We start from the raw sequence: 9,800 nt of genomic DNA, 5'->3' as shown, positions 1-9,800 counted from the left end.
TATCTATCTATCTACCTATCTATCATCTATCTATCATCTATCATCTATCTAACTATCATCTATCTCTATCATCTATCATCTATCTATCTATCTATCTATCATCTATCTCTATCATCTATCTATCTATCTATCTATCAATCATATATCTATCATCTATCTATATAATCTATCTATCATCTATCATCTATCTATCTACCATCTATCTATCATTAATCTATCTATCTATCTATCTATCTATCTATCTATCTATCCATCATCTATCTATCATCTATCTATCTATCTATCTAGCTATCTATCTATCTATCTAGCTATCTATCTATCTATCTAGCTATCTATCTATCTATCTAGCTATCTATCTATCTATCTAGCTATCTATCTATCTATCTAGCTATCTATCTATCTATCTAGCTATCTATCTATCTATCTAGCTATCTATCTATCTATCTAGCTATCTATCTATCTATCTATCTATCTATCTATCTATCATCTATCTATCAAACCTCTATCTGTCATTTATGTAATACATCAAACTTTTTGTATCATCAAAGGCACTGAATGCAAGTGGATATATTCACACCCAAGCCAGGAGGAGGTTTATGGCTTCTTTTTCCATATTTTCAGTTCCTGTCCTAACAGTGAGAAGCTGATAATACTTATAGCTCATATATGTAAATTTTCATATATGTTACCTGTGTTATCCTCCCTGCCATGTGGATATTTTCATCACAGACACCAGCTCTGGATGGCTAAATGTGCCCTCCCCACATCAACCATGAGCACGTGCCTCATATTTCCATAGCTTGAGATGCCTACCTTCCTGCCCCCAGGACTGAATACCACACAGCTTGAAGGGAGTTAGAGTAAGGAGAAAGGTGGGTGCACAGCGTGCAGAGGGCAGGCAACACGTCTATCTTCAGCATCAGTCACTTATTTAAGTTTGTCACCTGACAGGTCTCACGCCATCGAGGTCTTCCCTGTGCCTCCGGGTTTCCTGTGTTCCTGTCTCTGTCTGCCATAATCATAGTGTAAATCTTCAGGAAGATGCTCATTCTGTATTTTACTGAACACAAACTAACCAATTAATGCAAGACTGAGTTGTAATTCTGAATCTTGTATATCTATGCATTATTTAGTATATTATAGATTTAATTTCTGGAAAAACGTTTCTTTATTCTTTACAAAGCCTCCTGAGCATTTCGAAACGCTCCTTTAGCTTACATTTCAAAACACATTAATACATTTTTCCACTCCTTGTAATTTTAACCCCTAACACCCACCTTTGCAGCTTGTTTCTCTTTCTCCCATTCAAACTGGACTGCATTTTTAAGCTTTTGCAATTTTTACTCTGTCATTGATTCTCCTACTTTATATGTAGATATTTATGGACAGTGTCATTGAAATTGACCAAGAACTTATTGATAACTGCCCCCGATAGGTCTTTGTGGTCTTACAAATCCAGGACCACCTTTATTTTTATTTGTGCCTCTACATCTTTAGCTGGACACAAATGTAGGTGCCAATTAAAGCAAGGTGTCACAGGTACACGCTCTGTGATTAGGAGTTAGGTAAGGTGTCACAGGAACAGGCTCTGTGATGAGGAGTTAGGTAAGGTGTCACAGGAACAGGCTCTGTGATGAGGAGTTAGGTAAGGTGTCACAGGAACAGGCTCTGTGATGAGGAGTTAGGTAAGGTGTCACAGGAACAGGCTCTGTGATGAGGAGTTAGGTAAGGTGTCACAGGTACACACTGTGATTAGGAGTTAGGTAAGGTATCACAGGTACACGCTCTGTGATTAGCAGTTAGGGAAGGTGTCACAGGTACAGACTCTGGGATTAGGAGTTAGGTAAGGTGTCACAGGTACACGCTCTGTGATGAGGAGTTACATAAGGTGTCACAGGTACAGACTCTGTGATGAGGAGTTAGGTAAGGTGTCACAGGTACACGCTCTGTGATTAGGAGTTAGGTAAGGTGTCACAGGTACAGACTCTGTGATGAGGAGTTAGATAAGGTGTCACAGGTACACGCTCTGGGATGAGGAGTTACATAAGGTGTCACAGGTACAGACTCTGTGATGAGGAGTTAGATAAGGTGTCACAGGTACACGCTCTGGGATGAGGAGTTACATAAGGTGTCACAGGTACAGACTCTGTGATGAGGAGTTAGATAAGGTGTCACAGGTACACGCTCTGGGATGAGGAGTTACATAAGGTGTCACAGGTACAGACTCTGTGATGAGGAGTTAGATAAGGTGTCACAGGTACACGCTCTGGGATGAGGAGTTACATAAGGTGTCACAGGTACAGACTCTGTGATGAGGAGTTAGATAAGGTGTCACAGGTACACGCTCTGGGATGAGGAGTTACATAAGGTGTCACAGGTACAGACTCTGTGATGAGGAGTTAGATAAGGTGTCACAGGTACACGCTCTGGGATGAGGAGTTACATAAGGTGTCACAGGTACAGACTCTGTGATTAGGAGTTAGGTAAGGTGTCACAGGTACACACTGTGATAAGGAGTTAGGTAAGGTGTCACAGGTACACGTTCTGTTTAGGAGTTAGGTAAGGTGTCACAGGTACACGCTCTGTGATTAGGAGTTAGGTAAGGTGTCACAGGTACACGCTCTGTGATTAGGAGTTAGGTAAGGTGTCACAGGTACACGCTCTGTGATTAGGAGTTAGGTAAGGTGTCACAGGTACACGCTCTGTGATTAGGAGTTAGGTAAGGTGTCACAGGTACACGCTCTGTGATTAGGAGTTAGGTAAGGTGTCACAGGTACACGCTCTGTGATTAGGAGTTAGGTAAGGTGTCACAGGTACACGCTCTGTGATTAGGAGTTAGGTAAGGTGTCACAGGTACACGCTCTGTGATTAGGAGTTGGGTAAGGTGTCATAGGTACACACTCTGTGATTTGGTGTCACAGGTACACGCTCTGTGATTAGGAGTTAGGTAAGGTGTCACAGGTACACGCTCTGTGATTAGGAGTTAGGTAAGGTGTCACAGGTACACGCTCTGTGATTAGGAGTTAGGTAAGGTGTCACAGGTACACGCTCTGTGATTAGGAGTTAGGTAAGGTGTCACAGGTACACGCTCTGTGATTAGGAGTTAGGTAAGGTGTCACAGGTACACGCTCTGTGATTAGGAGTTAGGTAAGGTGTCACAGGTACACGCTCTGTGATTAGGAGTTAGGTAAGGTGTCACAGGTACACGCTCTGTGATTAGGAGTTAGGTAAGGTGTCACAGGTACACGCTCTGTGATTAGGAGTTAGGTAAGGTGTCACAGGTACACGCTCTGTGATTAGGAGTTAGGTAAGGTGTCACAGGTACACGCTCTGTGATTAGGAGTTAGGTAAGGTGTCACAGGTACACGCTCTGTGATTAGGAGTTAGGTAAGGTGTCACAGGTACACGCTCTGTGATTAGGAGTTAGGTAAGGTGTCACAGGTACACGCTCTGTGATTAGGAGTTAGGTAAGGTGTCACAGGTACACGCTCTGTGATTAGGAGTTAGGTAAGGTGTCACAGGTACACGCTCTGTGATTAGGAGTTAGGTAAGGTGTCACAGGTACACGCTCTGTGATTAGGAGTTAGGTAAGGTGTCACAGGTACACGCTCTGTGATTAGGAGTTAGGTAAGGTGTCACAGGTACACACTGTGATTAGGAGTTAGGTAAGGTGTCACAGGTACACGCTCTGTGATTAGGAGGTAGGTAAGGTGTCACAGGTTTGCTTGGCTTCTTCACAGACGGCATTGCCTCCAGGAGACATATTTGTTTGAGAGATCTCTGCCTCATACCTAGGTCTTTAGTTAATCTTTCAAGCAAGACAGCTTACAGTCTAAGCTACTGGCCTTTAACAGAAGTTCCTAGGATAAATATTGATAATTAAACTTTTGCAGTATTTTAATTTCTTGCACTTTCCTACAAACAACTGTCATCAAGAATTTTTGAAAACTTTATAGAACACTTTGATTGGCCGATTCCTTCTCCTTGTCTCCCTTGCAATCATTTCCGGGTAAGCTTCTAGCCACACTGAATGACAGTTGGCTCAGAAACAAACAATAAGCCATAGATTTAAATAATCCTCTGGTGAAATGAATAGAAAAAGCATCTTTATCTGGAATAAAATTAACATGAGCTGCTGCCAGGTAAAAATTAAGTCTCTCTCCAGTCTTCACAGTCCTTTGTTCTGTTCAGAATTAGTGATTGGAGAAGAGAAAGCCGTTTTGATCACCCTCCAAAACCCAAACCTGAAATAAAATTGGAAGCACATGATACCAAAATCTTACCACAAACAAACAGCAGGTCGATCTTTCCTAAATAGTTTATGTAATATTTGGTAACCATCACAAAAATTTTTAAATCATTTTTACAGAATGTAAATGATCTCCTTCAGCTTCATAAATGAGCTATTGGAAAGTCATGTTTATTTCTAGTCTTTCAATTTTGAATTTTATTAAGATGATAAACTTCATCTTGGAGATTGTTAATCAGATTTTTAACTCTCTATTGATATTTTTTAAACTTTTTAAAAATTTTTATTTTTATTTTATGTGTATGCGTGTATTGCCTGCATGTAGGTAAGCACCCATGTCATGCAATGCCCACAGAGGTCAGAAGTGGCTGTCGGATCCCCTGGGACTGGAGTTATGGACAGTTGTTTGCTGCCATGTGGGTGCTGGGATTCGAACCCGGGTCTTCTTCAAGAATGACCAGTGTTCTTAACCGCTGAGACATCTCTCCAGAGCCTCTATGTTGGTATTTTAAAAAACTGACCCTTAGTTGCTGCTCAGAGTGGCACATTGAATCAATCCAACCTACAAGACCCGGTTGTTTACGCATGACTTTCAATAACAATCACAGTAGATTATGCTGTCATCTTCATGCATACACTTTAGAAGCTCCCTCTGGAGGTTTCTGTGTTGGTCACAGGTCTCTCTGACTCTGCAGCTCTGTGTTTGAGCTGTGACTGTGGACTGATTGTCCTGGGCTGATGGAGCTACAGGTGTGGCCCCCTTGGGTCACTTGACTTCCTTCACCAAAGGCCACTAACGATACCTGGATAGACAAGCAATTGAGATTCTTATGTCTGGAAAAATTACAAAGTTAGCACACAGTTCAAAGCCTTTTCATTAATATCCCATCTTCATCACAACACTAAAATATTGGTGGGACACCATCTCAAGAATGGAAGAATGCATGCAATTTTTATTTTTGTTAGTCCAGAATTCGAGAATGAAAAGCAGTTGCCCCAACAGACAGCAATCTTTAACTTACTTTTGGCTTGTTTTCTAAGTGGACTGGAGATGCTTCATAAGCTTTGATCAAATTCACACAGTAGTGGGAACAGTATTCCACACTAATAAGTGTGGATCCTCCAATCAACCTGGGGGTGTGATGTCTGCTGCATATGGTGCTAGAATTGTATACAGTCATCTGAGAATGTACCTGCAATGCTAATTATATAGTTTTCCTTTACTGTTTTTTAACTTTATGAAATTTGAAGAATTTAACAATATTTGATTCTGCTTCTCCAGACACTAAGAATTAGAATACAAGAAAACACAAAACAAAACAAAACAAAAAATTGAATTGAGCCTGTTGGAGCAGGTCTATAATCCTAAATATCCAGAAAAATTCCATGTTCAAAGACTGTCTGGGGTAGGCTATAAAATGAGTTCAAAGTCAGCTTGGGAAAGTGTCACTCTCTCAAAATTTAAAAAGTAAGGAAAAAAGAAAGGAAGGAAGGAGGGAAGGAAGGGAGGAAAGAAGGAAGGAAGGAGGGAGGGAAGGAGGGAGGGAAGGAAGGAGGGGGGGAGGGAAGGAGGGAGGGAGGGAAGGAGGGAGGGAGGGAAGGAGGGAGGAAGGAAGAGGAAGGGGGAGGAACGGGGAGAAGGGCTGGAGATGTAGCTCCATGTTTCAGAACTTGCAAATAACATGCAATGCTCTAGATACAAAAATCTAGTAATACACACACTCACACACAAATACACACAGACACACATACATACACACAACCACACATGGAGTGAGAGGGATAGGGAGGGAGGGAAGGAGGGAGGGAGGGAGGGAGGGAGAGAGAGAGAGAGAGCTCATTTTTATGCCAACTCCTTTCATGGAGGGAGGGAGGGAGGGAGGGAGAGAGGGAGGGAGAGAGAGAGAGAGAGAGCTCATTTTTATGCCAACTCCTTTCACTTATGAACTTTGCCAAGGACTAAGGTTAGCTTTCCAGTCCAGAGTGCCCTTTGTGTAGTGTGTCACGTTGCACTGAGTTGCAGTCCCAGATCCCTAACTCACTGGTAAAGTTAGAGCCCATTCAAACTTCAAACAGTGACTCTGAAGTCTGAGGAATGTGCCTGAGTTCTAAGAGTTACTGGGCATTAAACAGCTCACAGAGCTCAAACCTGACCACTTCAGCACCCTAAATAATCAGAAAGCTCCAAGGTCATCTCAGAGTCTCATTCTAATTCTCTCCTCCCTGAAATATGGAAATTTAATTATTTTCAGTTTACAACAAGTATGTGTAATGAAACATAGCAAAAGCACAATCATTTATGTCTAAATGTTATAGACCAGCAAAGCGTAAAACCATGGCACATAAAATAGCTAATGAAAGGACTTCGTATTTGACTTAGGTACAGACCCAAAAGCTAATAGTATTTATGTATGTATTAAATTTTTTTCCTTATTGTTGAGAATTTGTACATGTATACAATGGAATGTGATCAAAACATAATTTTAATATTCATCTAAGTATCAAAATATTCATCTAAAATGTCAAAGTAACTATTTTTAAAAGCTCTGAAAAATTAGACACTGAACAATGAAAATAATAATGTCTGTAGGAGCAATTATTGTGAAAATATTATAGTCTGATGGGCATCGTCCTTTAAAAATACACTCATATAATTTTCATATGATACATAGTTATACAAGTAACATTTGAAAAATGTTCTACAATATAAAATTCATTGACTACGCATTACTTATTTCTATATATAAAGTATATTTTCTTTTTAAAATATTTATTTATTGGTTTTATTTTATGTGTATGAGTGTGTTGCCTGAATGTGTGTAAGTGCACTGATGTCATGCAATGTCCACAGAGGTCAAAAGAGGGTGTGAGATCCCCTGGAACTGGAGTTGTGGACAGTCGTTAGCCATCATGTGGGTGCTGGGAACTGAACCCAGGTCCTCTGCAAGAGCGTCCAGTGCTCTTAACCATTGAGCCATCTCTCCAACCCCAATGAAGTATATTTTCTATCAAACAAAGCTAAGGCCTAATTCCCTTGCTTTAAAAAAGAGGGGAGACATACAATAATATCATGTGCTCTAAGTTTCTAAAGGAGCATGCATTCACTCCGTCCATACTTCTGTGTGGGTGTACATCTATTTCTATTTGCTTATTTTTGAGAAGGATTCTCTTCGTATCCCTGCTTGGTCTTGAACTAGCTGCAATCCTTCTGCCTCAGTCTTTAGAGAGCTGGGACTGCAGGCATGGACCACCATGTCCAATTTAAGACCATATTGGTTTAGGGAAATGAGTGTCTCAGACATCAGTAATTATGCCTGATATCAGATATATAAATTATTTTAGCAAAGCTCTGCACTGTTAAATATTTCTAAATGTAAGTTCCATAAGCATGAGACAACATGAATTATTGTGGGTATATTCTTATGCTTCTGATTATTCATGAGATAGCTTTATAAACACCACTCACTGTCTGTAAAATTAACTCTCACTCACAGAAGTATGTGATAAAGCTCAGCTAGAGATTCAACCGTTAATATTTCAGGATCATTTTCCCTTTCTAAATACCCCATGCTGCATTTCGTATGAATGATACATTCACAGTGGGGTCTCCAGCAGATCAGAATTTCCTGCTGAAGACATTTCATTTACCTTATATGTTGGTGAGCCATGTGTCCTTTTCTGATCCATTTGCCCTGTCCCAGTTCCCTTCCTGACCCTCACCTCCAGTGACAAGCTCTATTCCCCAGTGCACATGATGTCAGGTTTTCACTATTTACATCTGGTCTGAGTAATTTCAATCTTTGTACTGCTAATGCAAAGTGCATGTAATGTGTGCCATAAATTACATCCCTGTCTAGACAGAGAGGATCTTATGCAGTTTGGTATTTTCCGGAATGATCAGAAATTGCCATTCCTCAGGCACCTCTGCAGAAGAACAGGTTTCACCTGTGGTGGCTTGAATGGGAAATGTCCCCCAAAGGTTCAGGTATTTGAAGACTTGGTCCCCAGCTGGTGGCACTGTTGGGGGAGGTTATGGGACCTTTAAGAGGCACAGCCTTGCTGGAGGAAGTGTGTCACTGGGAGTGAGCTTTGAGAGCTCATACCCTTGCCCCATGTCCACTTTCCGCTCCCTGCTGTGTGTTCATGAAGGCAGGAGCTCTCAGTGTCCTGCTCTGGCTGCCCACACTACGCTAGGTATCTCCTCTGGAACCATCAGCTAAAATAAACTCTTGCTTCCATAAGTCTCTTTTCGTTATGGTGTCTTACTTATCACAGCAACAGAAAAGTAACCGACACGCAAGTCCTCTGTTGCCACCGTGGTCAAATAGTGTCTGCACAAGGTCTGATGACAGGAGCTCAAGAAATGCTTTCATTCAGTAGGAAATTTACTGTTACTTGATTTTGTTTATTTCTAACCAAATAATCAAATTTATAATTTTCTCTATATTTCTGTATTAACAATGTTTATTTCTTTAATCAACATGGTGATCATTGTCTTTATCCAGGACAGGTTTCAAGTTGAAAATGTTTAAGAAACTGTATGTGTGCAAAAGCTTGTACTAATTTACACATGTACAATGATATCAAAGCTACGTGTTCCACATTAAATTCACTCCAGCTTTCTAAATAATTATTGAACTCACATCTTTCAAGAAATCCATTAATTCCAAGGTTTTGCATATATATTGATGCTTCAACAGTGAATTACTTTTATTAATAATTGAAGGATTCTCTAAATTAGAACTTTAAAACAATTCTGCCACAACACACCCTCTTCATCCTCTGTCTTACTTTTTCTGTTATTGTGATACCCTGGAAAAGCAAATTAAGGGAGAAAGGGGCCATTTGTGTCTTCCATTCAAGGTCCATCACGATGGAACAGTGACAACAGTAGGGAGCTGGTCACCTTGAGGGAGCTGGTCACCTTGCATCCAGTCAGGAAGCAGGGGCGCATAGACCCCTGCCTGGCTTTTGCCATTACTTCTGCCCAGATTCTCAGTCCAGGGAATGGAGCTGGGCACAGGTCTTTCTACTTTAATGAAGATGGTCCCCCACAGGCACCCTCAGAAGACCGTCTCCTGGGTGACTCAGATCCCATAAAGTTGACAAAGGAGAGTAATTACCACATCCTTAAAGTGCCAGAGGGTGAGATAACAAATCAGCCCAGCGAGGTTGCACAAGCAGGAGGACTTGATTTCAAATCTTCTCCACCCATGTAAAAAGCCAGATGAGGCGGGATGAGGCACACCTGTAATCCCAGTGCTGCGAACAGGCAGATCCCAAAGGCTTTCTGGCTGCCCGTTGTAGCCCACGTGCCAACTCCATGTTCCCTGAGAAACTTCTTAAAAGCTAGGGTGAGAAACATTGAAAAAACTAAGGTGAAGTATTCTAGGAAGATATGCTGACATCAACTTCTGGCCTCCACATGCGCATTCATCAACTTGTGTTGCCTGATCACACAGGCACACACAGGCACACACACACACACACACAAACACACCACAGTCAAATATGAGTGATACAGATTTTTTTCCAAAAGTTTATTTTCTAT

The sequence above is a fragment of the Nannospalax galili genome, unplaced genomic scaffold, assembly GCF_000622305.1.
Source record: "Nannospalax galili isolate Female #2095 unplaced genomic scaffold, S.galili_v1.0 scaffold534, whole genome shotgun sequence".
In the NCBI taxonomy this organism is placed as follows: Eukaryota; Metazoa; Chordata; class Mammalia; order Rodentia; family Spalacidae; genus Nannospalax; species Nannospalax galili.
Note: the sequence above shows the minus strand (reverse complement) of the source record.